This window comes from Papaver somniferum, chromosome 11 (assembly GCF_003573695.1).
Source record: "Papaver somniferum cultivar HN1 chromosome 11, ASM357369v1, whole genome shotgun sequence".
Taxonomy (NCBI): domain Eukaryota; kingdom Viridiplantae; phylum Streptophyta; class Magnoliopsida; order Ranunculales; family Papaveraceae; genus Papaver; species Papaver somniferum.
Genome location: NC_039368.1, coordinates 2,659,126 through 2,685,085, shown reverse-complemented (window position 1 = coordinate 2,685,085; position 25,960 = coordinate 2,659,126). Strand labels below are relative to the sequence as shown.

At 34.9% G+C, this 25,960-nt stretch overlaps 1 pseudogene; it reads left to right on the top strand.

The window, feature by feature from the left end:
* The first annotated feature begins 416 nt into the window (after positions 1-416).
* LOC113323926 lies at positions 417-12,968 on the top strand (annotated as a pseudogene).
* The last annotated feature ends 12,992 nt before the right edge of the window (positions 12,969-25,960 follow it).

Below are 25,960 nucleotides of genomic sequence, written 5' to 3'. Positions count from 1 at the left end.
TTTGAAATAAATGTTCCTTTCAGGGCCTCATTTACATATTTGCACTTAGATTTTGGTAAACCTGACCTAAAGTAGAGATCTTTATGAGTCTATGAGTGCTAGCGCGTGATCACCTCATAGTTAATGTCTACCTGAAAGTGATTTTCCAACAGATATAACCATAACTTGACACATTCCGAAAGAGTCAGGTAAACTTTGACAAGTTCTATGTTACTTGGTCTTAGACAACGCAAGCAACCAATAGGAATCAAAGAATTTAGGGTTTGGATTATCTACAGATTCCAAGGTCTACGCCAAGTCACAGTCACCGTGACAAGCCATGTCCTCACAACTAAGAAAATGTCTTAGCAATTAGGGTTATAAATAAGTTCTGTTATGTGCATGTTTATTATCAATTACTACATCAACTTATTAAAACTTCCGCAATATTCATACCTCGAAGCGAAAACATGAATAAGTTGATTACTATTGCAACTCTTGCACTTTTTCTGTTCACGTATGTTGTCAGAAATGAAGCCACTTCCTTAACCAAGAAGGTGATCATAAATCCAAAAGTTCATGCATACGTTTACAGCATGAACCTGTGTGGAAAACTAATGTTTTTTTTTTTTTTGTGAAAATTGCAGCACTATATAGTATATATGGGAGAGCACTCTTACCCGGATTTGGATTCCGTTATATCATCAAACCATGATTTGCTTGCATCAGTTACTGGAAGGTACTAAGAACATATATATACTCCAGCTTTATATAATCAATTCTGGATTTTATACTAAGCAAAGCGTTAACTGTTAAACTGGTTTCATTTTAGTATTCGTCAAGCAAAACAAGCAGCAATTCACCATTACAGTAAGAGCTTTAGAGGCTTCTCAGCGATACTTACAGCTGAACAAGCACAACAACTTCGCGGTAAGAAAATTGGTCAAGCACATGCATGCGTGTTACTATATATGTAAGAGTTACTAATCTTTCTCTTATTCGGATTACAGAATCAGGATCAGTAGTTTCAGTTTTTGAAAGTAAGATCAACCAAATTCATACTACTCATTCTTGGGATTTCCTTGGCGTCGATGTTCCACAAAATAACAAATATATTGAATCCAAATCAGATGTGATCTTTGGCGTCATTGATTCTGGTATGAAGATTAGAAAATTCAAGGCTTATTATTAACCTATAATTTATGATATTAAGGTTTTAAGACAGGCAATCACTACACCAAATCTAGGTTTTTGTAACAATGACTTTCCTAACTAGTTTTATTTTGCTAACTCAAATGATCCATTATGATTCTAATAACTCTTATATAGAGTTAGCAAATTAAAAAATAGTTACCATAAATAGGAATTAATTCATAAAAACTAAATAACTATTCGTGGTGATATATTATTAGTTATTCATTTCTAACACACTTTATACTAAATAACTATTACAACTATTTCTACCCAAAATTTGATGTATACTATAATGAACCCCATGTTTGTAACTCTTTATCATTTTTCTTAGTAACACATCTAGGCATAGGTAACACAATAATTTATTTTTGAATTTAGAAAATGCAAAATAGAGTTTTAATATTTAATAAATCTTTTGTTTGGAACCAATTTAAGTTCTAGAACCTGAGATTAACTTACATCCTGGAACCAAAATGAAATGGGAACCGCAACCTAACTTTACTATTTCCTCGAATCTTCTGAAACCACACCTGCAGAATTCCATTATCTTTCTTCCCTTCCTTTCCACACCTGCAAATCCTCAAAGGCGTTTAATTTTGGTCTCCCAAATTCTCAAAGGCGTTTAATTTTGGTCTCCATTATCAGGTGAAGGAATTAGAGGATTGGATCTCAGCCTTGCCTAATTTTGCTAGAAAATTATCAATTACAGGTTGGTTTTCTTCCTCATTTTGTTGCTTTAAGATGGTGATAGCAATTTAGGTTTCTAATATCGAGTCTCTCAGATTTCGTTCTATGTGAATCTGGTGATCTCTGGATTATTGTAACATTGGGTTTAGAAATTAGATTTACATTGACTAACCTAAATGCATGATATTGCCCAAAATGTGTTTGCTTTCAATAATCGATTTTACTGAAAATTCATATATTAACCGAGCCGGTGTTGGGAGGTAAAGTAATTTCGAGGTGAATTTGATCTGGTTCTAGTGTTACCTAAGTTGAACTTCCACCTCAAATATATTTTTGCTGAATTTTGATACCATGTTTTTGTTCGTACTTATGAAAACTTGTATGCAATTTGGCATTCTTGAGAATGATAATGTTATGTTTTCCTGATCCGGGTTTGAGAATTGAATCCCAAATAATAAAGTTTCAATCTTTTCTGTAAAAAGAGGATTGAATCATAAGTGAGTGTTTTTTTCTGGAATTTTGTTGTTTCTCCTTCCTTGTTCTATACATTTTTGTTTGATTTTCTGGTTGACACCTGACCTCCCTTTAAAAACAGAAGAGCTCTTGCCATTACTTGACATCAAAATGATTGAACATCACTGTTCATATTGATTATAGGAACTTTTTAGTTGACACTGAACTAAAATATCCATATTAACTTAATCAAAATGATGGAACCAGTGGGAGTTTAATTTCCTTACATATAAGCTTAATTTTCATTATCTCTTAATCAACTACTAGTATTAGCATACTGCACTCCGCAGTTTCTTTTTGTTTTGTTTGCCCCCAGTTTTGATTTTTGTTTAAGTTGGGCAAAAACTTTATTCTTTCATCATAGTTGTTAAGTGGTGGTAGACCACGCTTAAACCTGTATGCTTGAGCTTTGTCTCTAGTATCTTTATTTATCTATAGCGTGCCAGCTACCGTATTGTCAATCTTTGGAACCATAAGATGGATCTTTATTTGTTCCTAAAGGCACTTGATAAGGTGGTCATACGAGTACTACCATCAGTGTTCTGTATTAAGGGTTCTCGAGAAAGATATGCGCATATAATTCAATATAGCACCACCAAATGGGTATAATTGAGATCCTTTAATTTAGAACTTACCTCTCGTATTACTTGTCACAATGCCACCAATTTGCAAATCTTGTTTTTTGATCCCTTAAAATCTCCTGGAACCCAAAGCTAGCTTTGGTCAGATGTCACTGGAATTGATTGTTCCCCCATTGCTAAGACACTGGTGTTCAACAAAGTTCCTGAGATGGTAATGTAAAAATTATGAATGTGTATATATACCGTTTCTTCATCACATGCATTCAGATTTCTAATGCACTTTGTTAACCTATGATGCCGTAGCTTCTTAAAAAAGTTATAATAATTTTTTTATCAGTTTTCTATGTTTTCTGCACACATACATTTATATAGTTGGGAATGGTCAAAAATGGCTAAGGCCTCTAAGACACACCATTTGAATTGTTAAAGATTGTATAAGAGATTTCTATTTTCTCAATGGTTATTGATCTGTAACTGGTTTAGTTTTGAAGCTGCAAAGGCATATAAAGATTACTGATTAGGTTGGTTGTACCCCTGAAGAGGTGAGGCTTCTTTTGAATGAGAATCTAATAGTTCATCCACTAACCAAACTTAGAAAATGTTAAGAGAATGTAGTTCACATTTGGATGAACATTCGTTAATGTATCTTCCATTCTCTAATTAGTTCTATTCACTTAATGCAAAACCATAGATGGTATCCCCTGTCTCAATTTTAAGTGTCAGCTTATAATTTCGAGTAAGCATAATCTTCTTGACTTGTTTAAATTAGATGCCTTGTCAGCCATGTAATGTGCGATCCTCATGGTTCTAGATAGTGCTATAATTAGTTCTATTCACGTATTGCAAAAATGCTGCCGCTTCACACTTATAATAGCATTCTTTCTTTTTGACATGCTGCCGCTTCACACTTCAAAGTGGGGATACTAGATACAAATGATACATCATGTTAGTTTGGTGAAGCTTAACAATGGGGCTAGTTTGATAGTAACCTTTCTTGAGGTTAGTATATATAGTGGGGATACCGGATACAAATGAATTTGAAGTTCTATAAGTCCAAAGATTACTGATCTTTAGTAGTCAAATGTACTTGGTACGGATATTGTCAATTCGTCATGCTACTAGGTGTTTCTTGTTTAGTCCATCTTGATACCAAGTTCAGCAATACATGAAAATCGTCATCATATTCTGTCACTATGAAGCATGTGCCAATGGAGCTGCACTGATTTTTTTTAACTGGACCCTTTGATCCGATTGATTGTATTAGTGTTAGTTTGACCTAGTGGTTGTTTTTAGAGACAATTTTGTTTTAAATCACAGATTGCTATCATTATTTCAAGGAAGAGTAGTTAATTATCATTTTACTATCTTTCGGCCTCCTGGTGCTGTTGAATTAGATGGATGACATGGAATAATCCTCTTGATTTGTTTGAATTAGATGCCCTGTCATCCATGCAATGTGCATTCCTCATGCTATACCGTGGGCTCATGGTTCTCGATAGTACTCTAAGTAGCTCTATTCACGTGTTGCAAAAATGTTGCCGCTTCACACTTATAAATGCTGTTGGTTCACATTTATATTATCTCAACGAACTTGTTCTCCACCCTAACTACTAAGTTTGAACCCTGCATATTATCATGATTTCTTTTTATACCCATTGTTGGCTGGTCCATGCTGCATGTAGACTTCGTACGTAACGAGGTCCAAGTTTGAACTGCGAATATCTAAAGATTTGCACTTGAAAAAGTCGTCCATGTTAACTGAACTCTAATGGAACTTCCTTTTATGTCTTCATGAAGGAACTGGTGAGTCCATTAGGAGCATGAAATTTTGTTGCGCACTAACTAAAGTACAGAACACTACCGAAGAAACAGATAGATTGGGCTATGGATGTATGGTCATGGAGTGGCAGTAGCAAGTCTGACATTCTACTTTGCATTCCTACTATATCATAATATCAATACTACCATCCCTTGCTTTTATTTCACAATTGTTAATCTTTTTGTTTAAGTTATTGGTTGTCAGTTGTATTTTTGCTTCTCTCACATGATTTTCAATTGTTAATCTTTTTGTTTTAGATATTGTTTGTCAATTTTGATGTGTTGATTAAAATTATTGTCAGTTATGACAAATTTGCAGCATTCTAGTTAAATTTCAGTTTTGAACAACTGACAGAAATATCGGTTAATCGTAATCGAGCGTAACTAAACCAAACCGAATAAGATGATGGTTAACACTGGTTTGAAATCACAAAAAACGAGTAACTCTGGTTTCGGTTTCGGCAAGCGCATCTCTGTCTGATAGCATCCTTAAGACAAAAGTTTGTATTGTTACCGTACGAAATATCCGAAGTTTATAACAAAATGGGATTCGTTTCTCAGAAATCGATTAGTGACTCCAGTTCTTCTGATTTTATGCACTTACTTCCATTTCCTCAATCTCGTTTTACAAATGGATTCCCGAATAGAAATTAGATTGACCTTATATTATCCGAAACCTACTATTTGTTCTAGATAAGTTCATCTCAATCTGTTAACGTTCTTTAGACACAAGTTTGAGTTATTACCTGACGAAATATCCGAAGTTTATAACGAAATCGGATTCGTGTCTCCGAAACTGATTAGTGACTCGAAATCTTCCAATTTTGTACGGTTACTTCCATTTCCTCAAATCTCGTTTTACAAATGGATTCCCGAATAGACAAATGAATCTCAATCTGATAGCATCCTTAAGACACAAGTTTTTATTGTTACCGAACGAAATATCCAAAGTTTATACAAAAATAGGATTCGAGTCTCAGTCACTTATTAGTGACTCCAGATCTTCATATTTTATGCACTTACTTCTATTTCCTAAATCTTGTTTCACAAATGGATTCCCAGATAGAAATTAGATTGACCTTATGTTATCTGACACCAACTATTTGGTCTGGACATGTCAATCTCAATCTGATAACATCCTTTAACTTGTTTTAATATCCAACGGAATATCCGAAGTTTATAATAAGATCATATTCGAGTCTCAGAAACTGAGTAGCGACTCGAAATCTCCCGATTTTGTGCAATTACTTCTAGTTCCTCAAATATCGTTTTACAAATGGATTCTCGAATAAAAATTAGATTTACCTTGTTATCCGAAACCTACTATTTGGTTTAGACAAGTCAATCTCAGTCTGATAGCGTCCTTTAGACACAAGTTTGTATTATTACCGAATGAAATATTCGAAGTTTATGACAAAATCGGGTTTGTTTCTCAGAAACCGATTAGTTACTATAGATCTTCCGATTTAATGCATTTACTTCCATTTCCTCAATCTCGTTTTACGAACGGACTCCCGAATAGAATTTAGATTTGACCTTATAATATCTAAAACCTACAATTGCGTCTATACAAGTTCATCTCAATCTGATAACGTCCTTTAGACACAAGTATGTGCTATTATCCAGAGAAATATCCAAAGTTTATAACGAGATCATATTCGAGTCTCAAAAACTGATTAACGACTCGAAATCTTCTCATTTTGTACAATTATTTCCATTCCCTCAAATATCGTTTTACAAATGGATTCGAGAATAAAAAATAGATTGACTTTGTTATCCGAAACCTACAATTTGGTTTAGACAAGTCAATCTCAATACGATAACGTCCTTTAGAAATAAGTTTGTATTGTTACCGAAGGAAGTATCTGAAGTTTATAACGGATTTGTTTCTCAGAAACCGATTAGTGATTCTAGATTGACCTTATATTATCCGAAACCTACTATTTGGTTTAGACAAGTGAATATCAATCTGATAACGTCTTTTAGGCACAAGTTTGTGTTATTATCCGAAGTAATATCCGTAGTTTATAACAAAATCGGATTCGTGTCTCAGAAAGTGATTAGTGACTCGAAATCTCTTCTTCCACTAACACAAAATATTCATCATAATCATAAACCTACTAATATTATTCATATTATCCTCAATGTTATCTCATACTATGTCGGAGTCTACACCTGAGCACTAAACCTACCAATGTTGGTAAGATATTTTCATTGACCTCTTTCACTTATAAGTCAGAATCTTTAACGGAACCCTTAATCTATCGTCATTCAGTTTTGAAATTTTGTTTAATCGAAAGAGAATAACAGTTTTTGATTTCATTTCTGATTCATTATTATATATTTTTAGTATTAATATATAATCAGAAGGTCTATAACAATATCAGAATTTATTCTGATTTATATATAGGGGTAGGATCCTTTAACATGGTGGTACCTTTTTCTCTAAAATATCTAAACGACGATTAATTTGAAGCCAGATTTTGGTGACATGTTCCTCATATAAAACTCTACGTTCCTACCAAAAATGAGAGTATTTCGAAATATGAAACTTTGGATTTTGGTCTTATGAAGATTCAAAAGAAACACACTTGTGTTCTAAATAAACACACTTGTTTCAGTCCATATGAGAATCCAAAACCAATTTTCCACCGTTCAAAAATCTCCACAATCCGTATGAGGAATCCAACGTCCAATTTTTTTTATACGAATACCGAAACTTTTTTTTCCTCTCACTTTCCTCTTTCTCTTCTTTCTTTTCTCTTTCTCCTCTCCTCCCCTCGCCTCCCAAACTCCGCCTCAACCAAAACCTTATATCGTAACAGAATTTCCAAATCAAGCTCTAACACAAATCCTTGAATCCTTGTTAATCCGTGAATCAAAAACCAATCAATCATCGAAAAAAAGCCTCCAATTGAAACATTCATAACCCTAAAAATTTGATAGTTTCCCTGAAATTAAAAAAACCCTTGTTCTGTGATAATAATTGTTCTTCGATCTACTAGCCAACGATTGAGGTATAATACCGATCTTAATTTATTTATTTTTTGATGATACTGTTTGATTTTGATCTGAAATGGTTTCTTCTTTATTCTTTCTCAGGAACAAGAAGAATTAATGAACAAGAAGAAGATTATTGGAGCTTAAAAAATGTATAGTTTCATGAACCCTAACGTTGTCTCTCTCTTCTTTGTTGGCATAGATCTTCAATGTTTGTTCATGTTTGTTTATTTTACTCGATCTTAAACTAGGGTTTTTCAGTTTGGGGATTTTCTTACTCTGTTAGTAGTGAAGATGATATGTATAAATTTTTTAACGGGTCTATGTGTATAAATATTGTTGGATTGTTTAAACAAAGGAAGGGTTTGTTGTTATTGGGGTTGTTTATTTGTGTTCGAATTTCTTCTGGATTTTTTGACATGGGTTTTCAGTATTGCAGTCATTAAGTTGTTTAGACTGTTCAGTTTGGTGGGATGAAGAAGTTTACTTTTTATTGTTCTTACTTCTGTTTTGTTGTTGTTGTTGTTATGTTTCAGAAGAATAGAAGTGCAAACCTATCAGTGAAGTTTGGCAAGGTAAAAATGGTGCTCAACAAGGTTAATAATCTTGTGAAAGTGAAAATCAAATATAACTAATCTTTACTCATTTCAATCCGTGGTTTTTTTTAGTTACTAGGAGTGTTTTTTGATGATAGATTAATTAAATTAATGAGAGAATTACACTACTAGTACACTTACAATGTCTGTATGTTTTTTCTAGTTGATTTTTTTAGACGATTGATGAAACGCATACAGCTGGAAGAACAAACCAGTGATGATAAGTGAGGCCCTGTATTTCAATTGGCTACAATATTTTTTGCATCTTCTCCTACTATATATGCGTCAAGATATAAGACAATGATCATCTAGAATTTAATGCTTTTCTTGACGGGTGTCGCAGAAGAAAGCTCCATGTATAGCTAATGCTTTCAAAAGGAAATCTGAGTCAAAAATATGGTTGCCAAGAACAAAAAAAAAATTATAGATTGAAAATATCTTCAACTGCATGTCTACATCAGAAAAGTTAGTTCTTCTATCAAATTTATTTAGGTTGTCCTCAGTTCATTTTTACGTGGTTTCTGTTCTATGCGATTTGTAGTTTCTTTACCTTTGTCACCATTTCTGTACAATTTGGGTGGTGGTTATGCAGATTTTGCCAGAAAACGAGCTAAACAAAGACTTGTACAACCAAAACATCTGATGAAAAGTGAGTATTTATTCGTTCTGTATGCATTTTATAGGTTTGTGCTTTGCTCAATTGTTGCATTCTCTCAATTATTGGAACCATAGATGATAGTTCTTGAGTTGGTTCCTTATTAGCACTTCTATTGTCTGAATGGTGGAGGATGGATCAATTTTGTTGTTGCTGTTCTTATGTAGTTGCATGCTTATGATGTCATTTATAACCACGACGCATCGTCTAGTGTGTTATTATACATGTTTTTCCGAGGGAAGACATAATAGGTGACTGGAGGAATCCTAAAATAGATCCTGCTACATGAGTTGTGTAAAACATATCTAGAAGGGATCTACGTCATGGTTCATGTTGATGAGCATCTAATAACATCTAATACATGTTTTTCCATTGAATTTTGATTGCCGATGCACACTTGTTTGATTTTTACCATTGGAGAGTAAGATGTATCATTTGGAAATGGTTGTTTTATTTGCATTTAATTGCATTCCAGATACCTCAAAGAATCTACACCTTGGACGAGCTTAAGCTGAATGAGATTGATACTTCAACAAATCATTCACATGTTGACAGGACTTTGAGTTCATTTGAAAGGTAACTTCAATTTGCTACTATTTTAGGATATAATTCACAAAATTACATAAATTCTTCATCATTCTTTCACTAATGGGGTCAAAGATCCCACTAGTAGAATACAATTCACAAAACACACCATGTGATATGCATCTTGCAAATTTTTAGAGATAATTTGTTTTGTCAAATAAACTTTAATTTTTTATCATACTTTGCAGGTTGATTATGGAAAGCTTGGTCCAGTTTCCTTTGGTGTTTTTGCATTGCTGGTTGCGGATGAAGATGGGGAAATTGTTATGATCAGGGTCAACTCTTATTAAAAGTAGGCTATTAAGCTATTTCTTGTATTTTCCCAGGTTTTTCAGCTTTCTAATTTGAAAGATTGCAATGTAAACTGATACTTTTGGGCTCAAAATACTTGATATGAACACGAATTTGTAGTTTCACCAACATTCTTGTTATAAATTTGCACTTAAGAATTTGAATCTGGCATGATATGAACTGCAGTGTACTTTCAGGTCACCTGAACGTTAATTTTCAGGTTGCCGGAACCTGACATTTTCAGGTGCAATCCCATGCCGGAATCACCTGAAAGTGTTGTTTTCTTTTTATTAAATTCTAACAATTTCCTAATAGAAAAAATGCGTAAGCCTATTTTGAAACATAAGACACATGTCATCTCTTTATTAGCCACTTGAACAGTTATATAAAGAGTTAGAAAAGATTATAACATAATCTTTACATTACAAAGTAAAGATAAAGTGTAAAATGCCAATAATTAGGATAAATAATATAATGAAAATGAAGTGTTAGGCTATTTAACTTTCCTAATGGAATAAAAGAGTTAGACAAAATCCTAACACATTATATAACAGCCTATTGGTAACCATTTTTCTTAGTTAGGGAAATTAGCTTGTATTTTGTAGTAACGGTTTTTCTGCATAAGGAAATCCTAGATATGGTGTACTTTGAAATGAGCATTTGCAGGAATTTGGCCCGAGTCAGAGAGCTTCAACGCTAACGGATTAGGGCCTGTTCCGGAGAGATTCAATGGAGAATGTGTTGCTGGAGAGCAATTTACAGTTGAGAATTGCAACAGGTAAGCACTTGTCCAACAAAAACTTCCAAATCGGCTGACTTTACACTTCGTTGAATCTACTTGCTTATGAAAATAATTCGTGGACGCTCTATTTCAATCTGATATTGTATAGCAAGATAATCGGTGCTCGGTACTACTTTAAAGGAAATGAAGAATTTTCAGGACCCTAAGAATCTCGAAACCAAACGCGATCAGCGCGTGATACCAATGGCCATGGAACTCATGTTGCATCAACAGTTGCTGGATCAGTTGCCAATAATGTGAGTTTATTTGGTATTGCTTGTGGAACTGCAAGGGTTGGCATGCCTAGTGCTAGACTTGCCATATACAAAATATGTTGGCTCTTCTGTGAAGATGCCGACAATCTAGCAGCCTTTGATGATGCCATTAGTGATGGAGTTGATATCACTTCTATCTCTATAAGCTCTTCTGCAGATCTCTTTGATGATGCGATCACAATTGGGTCTTTCCATGCATTTAAGAAAGGTATTCTTGTTTCTACTTCAGCGGGAAATTCAGGTGATCAGTCTACTACAAAAGTCGCTCCTTGGCTCTTAACTGTCGCTGCTAGCTCTATCGACCGAGAGTTCAGTTCCAGCCTTCACCTTGGAAATTCAGAGATATTGAAGGTACATTATGAACAGTATCATGACCATCGTGTATACGTATAAGCTTTGCTCAAATAATCTAAATCCGAACAACAATATTTTTCAGAGATCCTCTATAAATCCATTGAAAATGGATACATTTCATCCAGTAATATTCGGAAAAGATGCAGCTGCCGTAGGTGTTACAGGGTTCAACGCAAGGTATGGATATTTAATATCATGGGATAAACATCGATATGCACGTAGTTCGTACTGCATTGTAATATTTTCTGTCTGTTTATAAGCTTATGCAACAACGGCACTCTAGACCATAAGTTGATTAAGGGGAAGATAGTGGTGTGTCGTGGAAGTGGTGTGTTGATGCCAACGTTGTAAGAGATGGTGGTGGTGTTGGAATGATAATTTCTAGCAACCCCTTAACTGGACTAAGTGATTACAGCTTGCAATACGTAATTCCAACAACTGTTCTCGAACCAAAAGAACTACAAGCTCTTCGTAATTACGTAGCCTTGTCAAAGTAAGTTCTAACATAAATTGAAACATGCATCTGCAAGTCAAAAGATTAGATGTTTTTCTCAGAACGGTGTTGATGTTCAAAGGAATCAAGGGTAATAAACATTTTTTTGATTTCATTAACAGGAACCCAACCGCTAGAATATCCCCAACAACGACAATTCTGAACGCCACTCCTGCACCGAAAATGGCAGTCTTTTCTTCAATCGGACCAAATATCATCACCCCTGACATTATCAAAGTATGTTAATCAAATGAGTACATAACAAAGTTAAAAAAATGAGTTAAAGTGTTTATGTCTACGAATGGAAGTTTTCTTCGCAGCCTGACATTACAGCACCTGGTGTGGGGATATTGGCAGCCTGGTCTCCAGTAGATTCGAGAGCAGTACGATCCGTTGACTACAATATTGTTTCAGGTACGTCCATGGCCTGCCCACATGCTTCTGCAATTGCCGCAATGATAAAAAGTCACCACCCTTCGTGTAGTCCATCAGCTATAAAATCTGCCATAATGACAACAGGTTACATAAAAATCAGCCAGTTAAGCTCACCAATCTTTTATTTTGAAGCTTTAACTAATCTACATATTTTGCCCAAATTGTCTGTCTGATGAAACAGCCAATGTGATGGATAATACTGGAAGACCCATATTGGAAAATCCAACTGATTTCCTTGCGACACCATTCAACTACGGATCCGGGCATGTTAAATCCCATATCAGCGCTAGATCCTGGTTTAGTATATGAATTTGGCTGCGATGACTTAATAGACTTTTTATGTGCTACTCGTGCCAATGTTATGCGAATCCAAATGCTCACTGGAACAAAGGTCACATGTAAACACCCACTAATTCCCGCTTACAATCTAAATTATCCCTCAGTCGGTGTAGCCAATATGAACGGAAGTGTAGTTGTTATTCGAACCGTCACATATGTTGGTGCGTGGCCCAGCAATTTTCGAAGCTTTTATTCAGAATCCGTCTGGTGTTGAAGTTGTAGTGACACCAAATGTGCTCAGGTTCGAAGACACTAGTGAAAGTAAATCATTTGAAGTTTGTTTCATGCCTTCCAAAACTACTAACGGAAGCTTTGTTTTCGGATTCATATCTTGGAGAAGTGATTTATACCGAGTAACAAGTCCCATTGCACTTAATGTCGTGTCAGTCTAATCAAGGAAGTATATGTACAGCAGTATACTTACAATAAGAAATCTAATTTCAATAGTGAATGTAATTAAAACACAGTTTGGTTTTTTCATTGGCTAATAACCCCTGCACTAGGGGATTGATTTGTAATAAGATTATGATTTTGTCATTAATATACATGGCTGCGTTTGATCAGTATATATATACAAACGAATGAGCATACGGGATTAACTTTTCTAGTGTAAACATGTGTAATCTGCAGTCTAGACAAAATGCAGTCATCTAAATAAAAATATTTCACCAGAGAAATGAATTGAGTCAGCTAACCATATTTCAACTAAAACAGAGAACTCGGCCTTTTCGAGCTCTGCGACTCGGAGAAAACGATTTAACCCAAACCCCAATTCAACACCCTGATCTCTAATCTACTTCAATGATTCTCCCATTTTCACGATGTAGTCTTTAAAAGTGATTGGGATGGGTCTGATTAGATGTTGGTGTTCTTTTAAACCCTAATTTCATGGTGATGCAGTTTTTCTAATTCAAGACACTTTGGTCTCTTCAATAGAACTACCTTTTAATTCCGGCAATCTTTTCATAGTCTAAAGAACTTGAGGTAACTGATTAGATGGTCAATTAATTGGATCTGATAAATTCTCAAAAGTGATGTTGTTTACCACCTTGATGAAATTTCATCATGAACCTCAACTTTCATCTCTGTTCAGGCCGCGGGTCATCAGTTTCGGCGGGTCCTCACTTCAAGTACTAAGGAATCACTATTCATCCTATCTGGTTTTGCTGTCTTCTCAGACCCTTTTAAAAATTATCTCATTCTGATCAGACTATGAAGTGGCGATAGGAGATTTAAATAGGTAAGCCTAAACCTTTTTTTCTAGCCGTAACCAATTCCAAACCATCTTTTACAACTCCATGTTTTCCTCTTATACCATTTTTCACAGAATCAAAACCTGTTAAATTTTACTTAAAAAAGAAATAAAATTTTATAATCAAACCCTATGTTTTTTTCCTATAAATACTGCTAAAACCAATCCTTTCCTACCTCCCTCTCTATCCCCTGTACTTTAGTTCCTTGCCTTTTGTTTGGTTTCTCCTTCTGTTCTGTTTCCTTATGTTGCTATCTCTATGTCTACCCTTTCTGTTAGAGATGTTTCTTCCTTTGGTTTTAATGTTCTTAATGCTAGGAATACTCACCTTCCTGTTAGACATTGGAAGCATCAGCTGGTTGGTTGTTTTTTAACAAAAATGAACAAAAACTATTTCTTTCTAGGCAAAGCTCTTAAATATAGATGGAAGCTATCTAGTGAAATTTCTGTTAGCAAGCTTGGTAGAGGGTACTATCTGATTAAATTTGAATCTGGTGATGATATGTTTTATGTCCTTAGGCAAGGAACTAGAGTGGTTTATGGGGATACTTTCCTTTTTCAACCTTGTGATTTCTCAGTTCTCCCTGAAAACATTGAAATCACTTCTGAAACCTTTGAAATTTCTCTCCACAAACTTTTCCATGAACAAACTAGAATCCCTAATGTCATTCGAAACACTCAAAATTTTGGAACTCTAGTAGCTTTTGATGATCCTATTCACTACTTCAATGGTTACATCACCATGAAAATTAGGCTTAGAATAGACATTACTCAACCACTTCTATCTGGTACAAATGCACCTAATGATAGGGGGTAAACCAATTGGATGTATTTTATCTTTCAAGAGATTCCCAGACTATTTTGAAGCCAATGTAGCAGGTTAGGGCATGAACGCAAGGACTGCATTGAGATTTACTTACTCAATTTTCAGAATATGCTGCTCCAACCTCCTCCTGAAATACATCCACAACCTGATATTAGAGCCTTGGGACCTTTTATAGAACCAGATTGTGATGAACATTACCATCAAGAAATGATATACAATGTTGATTTCGAAGACCCTGATCCAGATTGGAGTGATTGGGGATCAATTCCTTCTCGAACCACTGTATCCTCTGATCAGGACAAGTCTACCGTCTCTTTTTTCTATGGGGAAGGTTACCAGATTATAGGATCTCACTCTGACACTTCATCAGACCAGTCAAAACCAAATTCAAAAGCAAGGATAGTGGAAGAAAACAACATTTTTGAGAACTCAAGCACTGAGCTTATCTCTATTTCCACAACTCAACCTGCTGAGATACAACAGCCTTTCAGTCCATCAATATTTCTGGTTTCAGACATAGAGGGAATCTGAACTTATATCAGATTTTGACCTGCCAAGTCCAGCACTAAAAAGAATGAACCCTGAGCAACAATCTTACCTCCACAGTGCAGGCATAGGCACCTCTTCAGCTCCAGATTCCTCAAGAACAGTCACTGATGAAGATCTTGCACAACGTATGGATGTTTATCATCCAGCGAAAAGGTTCAAACTCGACACATTGGAACAAAAAGCTGATGCACCCTCTATCAATTCTATCATCGTCACACTCAGTTCGGCTTCCATTGAAGACAGTTTACAAATCCAACCTCTACTGCACCACCTACTGCACCACCAGCAGTCTCGTAAATTGATAACACCAACATTCCCCTCCTTCAGACTCCCTATGCAACAAAGGCGCATTAAAAGGGACGGTGAATATCTCAATATTTAAATTTTTGGTTCACTCTGTCTATAATCACCCTATGAATGTTTGTTTAATATGTTTGCTTGTTTCTGATTAGATATCTAGGTAGAGTTGGCAGTTACCACCTTTTTTTGCTTGATCATTATACATATTAATGTTTCCTATGTTAAAATTTGCTTCTTATATAATCTGTTAAGTGATGCCTTCATGCCTCTTTCTAGACTACTTTTGTTAAATAAGGATTCTTATCCTTCTATAGCTTGGTTTACTAGCTTGTTAAATATTATCTGTATGCTTCCATTGTTCTATTATCCTCATAATATTTTCTGAATAGTCTGTTAAGTTGTGACTTCGTGCCTTATATTTCCTATAATATGCATAATTGTTCTCTTAAAACTGTATCCTTCTATAATCTGAACTGTCTTATTGTCTGTCTTTTGGTCTGATTTTATTACACTGTTTTGTTCTGTTTAGATCAATTCCTCTTATATTTTTAGGCTATATCTCGACTGTACAGGTGCTTTTCACATTTTGCTTTCTCAACTGTCGTTGTTACATTTAGATCTTTGGTTGAATATACATCTTCTTAACTGTGATATTGTGCTTTATAATCCAATAACCTATTTTCTTAGAATCTCTTAGTTCTATTCTAAAGTCTGTTGTTTTTGGCTCCTTTATTGCCTATAATATTATCTCAGAACTTCTTGATTGTTCAAACAAGCTTCAATATAGTAAACACAGTGACTAAAATATCGAAATCCTTTGGAATGCATATAATGAAATCTTCTTCCTATCCTCCTGATTAAGTCTTTTGATTTTATTCTTGTTTCATTCTAGTAATTCCAATTCTGTAACAAAATTCAGCAATTTTACCATCTTAAATTCATCATTTTCTCTAGACCGTGTTGTACTACCTCCTCTTTTGCAGGCCTCATACTTCAAGCCCACTTAAAATATCACAATACTTCACACCTCATTCTCCCTCCACCATTCTACAACATAGCCCACCTAATCTACCAATCAAGACCTATATACAACAAATCCAACTTAAAATCATAAACAAAACCTCACAATGACCATCCTAGCCTTGAATTGTCGAGGCATAAACCTTCCTCCTTCCATTCAACATTTAATAGGACTGGTTTCTCAATACAAACCTAGCATAATATTACTTTCTGAAACTTTAGCTAAGGAGTAGCACATGAAAAGATTATCATCAACTCTTCAATTCAATAACTGCTTCACCGTCCCAAAAATTGGAAATCGAGGTGGACTTTGTTTAATGTGGGAAGACAAACTAAATATCCAAATACTATTCCACCCTCAAAACTACATCCATGCAAAAGTAACACCGCCACCCCCATAGCAACCTTGGTTTTGCATGGGCATTTATGTCCCATCGCATCCAGATACCAGGAAAAATCTATGGCAAGAATTTCCAACAATATTTAGCAACATCAACTCAACCATACCTTGGCTCTTAATAGGAGACTTCAATGACAACCTAGATAAATCCGAAAAAAAGGAGGAAGACAAGTAACGTATGCTCAATCTCAATTGCTTCTCACTCTAATGGATTGGATGAGGCTTTTGGATCTAGGATTCCGAGGAGACACCTACACCTGGACAAACAACCAAACGGGGGAAAATAACATTCTAGAAAGATTAGATAGAGCTATCGCAAACCAACATTGGAGGACGGCAAATCCACATGCAACAGTTACTCATCTCCCAAGAATCGCATCTGATCACGCACCAATATTAGTACAAGAGAAAGTTATAGATTGGCAATAAGGAGAAAAAAACTACAAATTCGAACACTTATGGCTCTCTCATCCCCAACTCAAGCAAGTGGTTGAATCGGCCTGGGAGCAACAACAACCCTAGACCTCCAACTAAACTCATTACAACCGGGCAAACTCTCATGGAATGGAACAAAGTAACTTTTGGTCACCTACCAACTATGATAAAAAAAAATCAACAACCAAGATAAAGCACACTCAACATCAATGTGCAACCCAATTGGAACCTGGCCTGGAATATTGTCTTCATCAAGAAAAACAGCTAAGAATAGCTCATGAAGAATTATTATAATGTCATGCAACTTACTGGCAACAAAGATCTAGAATTCAATGGTTACAATCAGGAGATCTCAACACTACCTTCTTTCACACCAAAGCTACAATACATAGAGCACATAACAACATAAAAAAACTACAAGACCCACAAAATAATTGGATCGACAAAAAAGAAGATGTTGTTCAGCTCATTCTATATCTATTCTATCAACAATATACAACAAAGCCTACAGTCATAGATGAAGATCTCCTTAAAAATATCAGACCAAGATTAACTCCAAGACAATCAGAACTACTTACCAAGGAAGTAACTACAACATAAATCAAACAAGCCCTCTTCTCCATAAACTCTAAAAGTGCTCCGGGACCAGACGAATATATAAATAAGTTTTTCAAAGTTTTTTAGGAAACAACCCACACTCAACTGATAGCAATGGTTAGAAGTTTTTTTGATAACCTAAATATACACCCACTCATGAAACACACGAACATAACACTAATATCTAAAACTGATCATCCTTCAAAACCTTCACAGTTCAGACCCATAGGACTTTATAATGTCATATATAAAATCATATCAAAAATCTTAGTCAACCGAATTAGACCCATTTTACCCTTTATAATAAGCCCTTACCAAAGTGCTTTCGTACCACAAAGATCAATACATGAAAATATAGCAATAGCTGGAGAACTCTTCCAAAAATAGATCTCAAACTAGACATCCATAAGTCTATGATAGCTTAGATTGAGAATTCATCAAAACTTTATTCACAAAACTTGGATTCCCACAGGCATTTATAAACTACATTATGCTATGCGTCACAACAGTTACGTATTCGATAAAAATAAATGGCACACCCCATGGATACATCATCCCAAATAGAGGTATAAGACAAGGAGACTCACATTCTTCCTATATTTTCATCATATGTGCTGAAATCCTATCTACAAACCTAGGAAACCTCCAAAACCAAAAAATTGTTCAAGGCCTTACATATCAAATAAAGCTCTTAACATATCAAATAAAGCACCACCAATTCTGTACTTAATGTATGAGGATGATTTACTGATCACATACAAAGATTCAGATCGGAGTAACCAACACCTAAAAGACCTCCTCCAATCTTATAGCTCTTCTGCCGGTCAATTAATTAACACCAGCAAATCGATTATCATCCATCACCCAAACCTAGACCCGATCAAGATAAATGATATTCAACAGTTCTTCAACATGCCAACCACATCAAAACCTCCAATCTATCTAGGAGTCCAGTTCAAACATGGAAGGGAATCCGATCAAACCTTCGCACCCCTCTTACAAAGACTAGCCCGAAAAGCTAAAGGATGGATGACAAAATGCAACTCCGGTTGAAAGACTCACGTTAATCAAAAAATCCCTAATATCCACAAAAAATCACATCATGCAAACAAAAAACCTACCTAATAATATTCACAAAAAATAGATCGTATCACCATAGATTTTTTCTGGGGACACGACTCAACTACCAAAAAAATACACCTTATAGGATACGACAAAATAACAAAACCGATATCCGAAGGAGGATTGGGAATAAGAAAGAGCAGTGATCATAATAAAACTTTACTCATGAAGAGAATCTGGAATCTTCATGAACAACCTAACTCTATCTGCGGAAGTATCTTCAGTGCAAAATATCTTAACCAAAAACGAATACTAGAAGGCGTTGATTCTATACCATCCTCCGCTAGTCCTCAATGGAGACAATTAGCGGCAATTGTTCCAATCATGCAGAATCTAATTTTCCATCGTATTGGAGATGGATTATCAACTCCAATAGAAGCCAATTGGATCCCACACTCACCAAACCTAGACCCAACACAATGCTATCTAATTCGATTGGTAGCAGATATCATCGAACCAATAACACACACATGTAATCATGAAAAATTAAGCTCCCTCCCCAACCCTATAATCCAAAAAATTATAAACATCCACCTCCCCCAAAATGGCTCCCAAGATAAAATTATCTGGCCACACTGAAAATCTGGAAGATACACTACTTCAACGGGATATAAATGTCTAACCCTAGGTCAACCGACACACAACCCACTACCGCCTACCAATTTTATATGGACATTACCATGTCCACCAAAAATTCGGATTTTCTTGTGGAAAGCCATCAATGAAGGATTACCAACCTTCTCTCTCCTACACCACATCCATTTGACCAACTCAGACATATGCCCAAGATGTAACACAAATCCAGAACTAGCAAGTCACATTCTAATTCACTGTCCAACGGCAACCATTTCCTGGACCACCTTATTTAATCAATCTACAAATTCATCAAACTCCAATCCACTCCAAGCTTTCACCTTAACACAACACACAACCATTTCCCAAATCCTTCAACAACCTGCATCGACATCGGTAATCTCCTATTGCATGTTTTCTTTTCTGTACTTTATGGCTAGCTAGGAATGAACTAATATACCAACAAAAGAAAAAAAGTCAAGAAGAAATCCTAGCCCGGGCTCAAAAACTGCAACAAGAATACTACCGAGCCATTCACTCCACACCACCAGTTTTTCCAGGAGATACACCAAAATTTAACCACCCAATAAGAAATAAGGGAATATCCATAATTTCAGTAAGATGGACAATGCCGAACATCAACTGGATCAAAATTAACACGGATGGAGCAGCTAGAGGTTATCCAGGATTTGCAGGAGCAGGATTCATCTGCAGGGATTCAGACGCACGAACTCTTTTATCTATGGCTCAACCACTAGGAATTACGACTTCTTTAACTTCAGAAACCTGGGCGATGCTCTTAGATACAAGAACAACAGCAGAAAGACTATGGTCAAAAGTTATATTTGAAACCGATTCAGAAAACCTATTGTGTTTCATCACCTCATCAACCCCTCTACCTTGGCTCATGGAAGAAATGATTGAGAAATAAATATGATACTCCAACAGATCCCGCAGGCGGCCATCCAGCACAAATACAGAGAAGGAAACCTCGCAGCCGACAGATTAGCCAACCACGCGACTGATGAAAGTCAAACAGGAAACTAAACAACCAAAATATGGGACCAGGCAATCCCATCGTTTATTTCTCAAATCTTATTTTCAGACTGTGTGGGTACCGCTTACCCACGAAAAATTGTAAACTAATTCTCTTAATAAATTACATGCTTCAAAAAAAAAGAAAAACTAACTCGATATTGACCAGGGTCTATATTTGTTGACCACTTTGCAACTCCACCGATATGTCCCTTCCTTTGACATGATTTGACAAACTCTCTAAACTGTTGGATAACAATACATGTACGGTCTAGATTTGAAAGGTAGTTTTAATTTTTGACGGATATTTTGTTTTGCCAGTGACCCGATTACATATCAGAAAAAGATTAATGTTCTCTCATCTATCCGTCTTTGTACTTTCGCGAAACCACTCATCTTCCTCTCTACCAAACATAATCCAGTATGGATGAAATCTGTAAAGCTCCAAATTCTATTTTTTCTCCCGACCTCGATTATCAAAGGTAAACATGAGATTTAATAATCCTTTTTATTCTCTTGTATTTGTACGACGAACTACTAAACCAGTTGTAGTTAGAAAATATAAATCCTAGGGTTTTGTTGATATGTATGATGTCTATCTATGTTGTCATCCTATGTTTAAAACTTTCTGTTTCATCAATACGTAACTTGCATTCTTTGTCTTCTTTTTTTTTGTATACTCAGTTGGCTACTTAGTCTTGCAGGTATTGCACTTTGAAAGGTCATGACTCACGCACAAGCAAAAAAAAGAAGGAAGACCAGTTAAATGGTGAGAATGCTAATGGTGGTAGTATATGTCTTATTCTTAACTATCTATTACCTTGGTGTTGGTCATTACTGCTTACATTACTGGGAGCTAGTGCATTTCGTATATGCTTGCATAAGAAATTTATATATGTATGCATTTTCAGTAAACAAATTTAGTAATGTTTTTCTCTTTTTTGTAGGTATGCATGACATTGAAAGGGGATCGCTGGTGAACTAGAAGGCAGTGCAAGATTATGTTAACTGCATCTGGTCCGTAGTTTTTTGTCTCAGTCAGGCGCTTATATAGAGAATCAATTTCTTTGCCGTGTGACAATATCCGATTAATTTTTTCTTGTATGTAGCCGAGATTATATATTTTAAAGACGGTTGTGACGTTTTTATTGTTTGGTACTGTGAATGGATTCAATCCTTTTTTTGTTGATGAAAAATCATATTGGTGTTACAAGATTACTTAATCTCATATTTATCTGTGATAATCAAGGTTTAAATCGACTTTATTCTTACTGGATTATTTGAGAGGGGAAGATGATCACGAGAGAGAGGGAAGACCTAAATAAGATACGAGAGAGACAATATCCCAACAAAAAAACAAAACAAAAAAAAATGTCTGGTATGTAACCGGGTCACGGGTAAAGCAAAATATCCGTCAAATAATGAGAACTACCTTCCAGATCTACACCGTAGATACATTGTTATCCAACAGTTGAGAGACTTTGTCAAACCATGTCAAAGAAGGGGGCTGTCACCAGATCCGCCCTCATCAAAAAAAATGGCTCTCTTAGTGTAAGAGTTCAGGAACTTAAAATCTGATAAACACTCGGTGTTAAGAAAATTACTCAGTCATGATATTAGTTACGTTAATTTGAGGTTATCGAGGCTCTTTGAGCCATACAATTCTTAATAATAAATTTCCCAGTTATCCAAAAAAAAATATAAAAAAATTACTCAGTTAAAGTCTGTGTCAAGTCAAAGTAATTTGACTCACTGAAAGTCCTGTAATAATTGGTATTAATATCGTCGGAAACAACTTTGTATTTCGCAACCTTTGAATAAAAAGAAAAAAAACACATTCTTCTCTTTTATTTCTCGCAAATTGATCTTTCTCATGGTATTAGTTAGGTTTAGATCCAAAACCTAGAATTTTTTACACACAATTTTTCCAATCAAGCTCAATACCTTTTTCATAAAAATCTCTCATAGCCGATTTTGTTTCCAATTTGAAATATTTTACTACATCAAATAGAAATTTTTCAATCAATCTTCAATACCAAGATCTTCAAGATTCTTGGTTCTGGTGATTAATTCTTCTTCAATATGCAAGTTTATGTTAGAAGAAGCAAACGTGTTAATCCTAATAGATAACACAAATTCAACAATGTCCTTCGCTTCAACAACATCTGATAATGGTAACTCTACTCTTCCTTTCACCAATATCGTCAATTTCGTTTCACTAAAGTTAGACAATACAAATTTTATTTTATGGCATGTACAAATTTTATTTTATAGCATGATCTGTTTGAGTCGATTTTAATCACAACTGAATTATATGGTCATGTTACTGGTGAAATTGAGGAACCAGAGGAAACAGTGATGATTAATGGTGTCCTTAGTCTGAATCCCAAATGGGTTTTTATTGGATATATTTGTAGTAAGTTATTTAAAAGATACTTTTTAACCCTACAATTTCTGGGGATGTTCTTGGTCTAACTACAACAAAGAAAATATGGTAATTTCTTGAATCTTGTTTAAAAACTCAATATAAGGCACACAAGAACATATTAAGAGCGCAATTATTTGGAATAAGAAAGGGTAATTGGAATATACTAGTGTAATTCCTGAAGATTAAGAAAATTGCAGATTCAACTATTAGAGAGAAAGACAGTGATTCTGACTAAATAATGCATGTACTGAATGGCTTGGGAAAGGAGTATGACAATTTTGTTGTCTCATCTCAAAATAGATATACTCTAAATTCTTTTGGTGCATTGAAAGCAACATTGCTCACACATGAACAATGGTTAGCTGAGCAAGAACATGATATTACTGTACCATATGATGCACATAATACTTCAGACCTTTATGCAATAAATAGAAGTTCCAATTCTGGAAATGGCTATACAACTAATACTAATGATAATAAGAAAATACATAGGTCAAATTTCTATGGTAGAGGAATTGTTAATAAAAATGGATAAAGTGGCAGTAGTTCTTATGGATTACAAAGAAACAATGATACAAAGTGTCGTTCTACATCTATTCGTGAATCTAAAAGGTTTGATTTATCACAAGTTTCTTGTCATATATGAAGAAAGAAAGGTCATTATGCAAGTAGGTGTCATTTTAGATACTATCCTCCATCAAACTCTGGATTTGTTAGTGTTTCTGAGTCTCAATCTTTAGATAATTGAAATACAACTACTTGTGCTCCTTAGGATTTTAGCATCCAACATGCAAATTCAGTTCATATTAATGATGATCCTTCAAGCTCAACTTTATAGTTGTCTGATTCTGGAGCTTTAGCTCATATATAACTTGTGACTCCTCATTATTGAAGAATAGTTTTACTTACAAGGGCAAGGAGTTAGTCAGAATTGGTAATGGTAAGTATTTACCTATTTCTTTATCTGAAGATTCTAGTTTACATAATCAAAATACTAGTTTTCAGTTACAGAACATACTTCATGTGCTTGATATGAAACATAACTTGCTGTCAGTAGGTCAGTTTACTTTAGATAATAAGTATTATTTTAAACTAGATCATACAGGATATGAGATTAGGGACTTTTCCGCTGATGCACTCTTGGTTAAGGGTATAATAGTTAACAATCTATATCATATATCTTCTCCAATCTTACGTCATGCTTTATCTTCCTTATATGCTTTTCCAGAAATTTGGCATAGCAGGTTAGGTCATCCATCTGCTAAATTATAAATCAACTTCATTCTTCTAAGAATATTATTTTAATTCTTCCAAATTTTTTAACTCTATGTCATTCTCGTCAAATAGAAAAAAGAAAAAGGTTACCTTTCCAATTATCTCTATCTTATGCTATTACTCCTTTATCTTTAGTTCCTTATGATGAATGGGGACCATCTTCAGTTCCTTCTTTACAAGGGTATAATAGATATTATATATTTTTCATTTTTGATTTTAGTAGGTTTCATTGGATTTATCCAGGAACTGAAAACTGATGTTTTGAAATGTTTTGTTCATTTCAATAACTTAACTGAAACATTGTTTTCAACAAAAATACAGTCTTTTCAAACAACCAATGAACTTGTTGAAGGTCCATTAGGAATTTATCTAACTTCAAATAGTATTAATTTAGGAACCGAAACACCTGAACAAAATGGCTTTGCTGAGAGAAAGAATATGAAAATAATTGAGATTGGAAATACTTTACTCTTTAATGTCTCTTGTCCCAAACACTTTTCGGTATGATGGTTTCTTAACTACAACTTATCTCGCATTAACAAAACACCCACTCCAATTCTTAAAAACAAGTCTCCTTTTGAGGTTCTTCATAATACTTCACCTTGTTATAGTTTTCTATAAGTTTCTGACACTGTGTGTTATCCTTTTCTGGGTCATTCAAGACCAGATAAGCTTTCTCCAAATCAAGTCTGTCAAATGTGTTTTCATAGGGTATAGCCCTTTACACAAAGGATATGAATTTTATGATCTTCTTCTTGAAAAATCTTCATATCTCAAGAAATTTAGTATTTTTAGAACAAGAATCTTATTACTCAACTAAGTATCTACCCTCAAGTTTTCCTTCCTGCATATATTTTTACAAAAGGTCTATGCTCACCAACTTTTACTTCTGTACTTCATCAATTTCTGGGAGATACTTATATTATACTTGCTGAGTGTCAGTTCTTCACATGTTGCTATTGAAGAAGAACTCTCTTCTAACAATGAAGACAATCTGTTTTCTGGTTTAGCTGTTCATTCTTCTATAAATTGACTGTTCTCTGTCTTTTTCAAGTTGTTTATTGTGTCTGCCAGTATCAATTTGAGGAGGGTTGTTCAGTCAAAGTCTATGTCAAGTCAAAGTCAATTGACTGACTGAAGGTCCTGTAATAATTGATATTAATACTGTTGGAACTGTTATAAACGTGTAATTATGTTAAGAATATCTAGGATAAATATCATTTATTACTGGGATGCCCTTGTGTCTAACCCTATAAATAGAGGCTCTAATGCTTGTCTATACACCGGTTAACGGAAATTTCTCTCGCCTTCTTACTCTGTGTTTTGTAACTCCTTCTCTATTTTCTAGTTTCACAGCAGGAACATCTTTGTATTCTGTAACTTTTGAATAACAAAATTAATACATTCTTCTCTTTTATTTCTCAGACTGATCTTTCTCACTCGGAAGATCACTACAAACTTATAAAAATAAAAGAAATAAGTGTAAATAGCATGCCAAAAGGCTTGAAAGATCCGTACACTCGTCCTAGTATAAGGTCCTATTCTTTGGTTTTCTGCAGATGACTTTAGTCA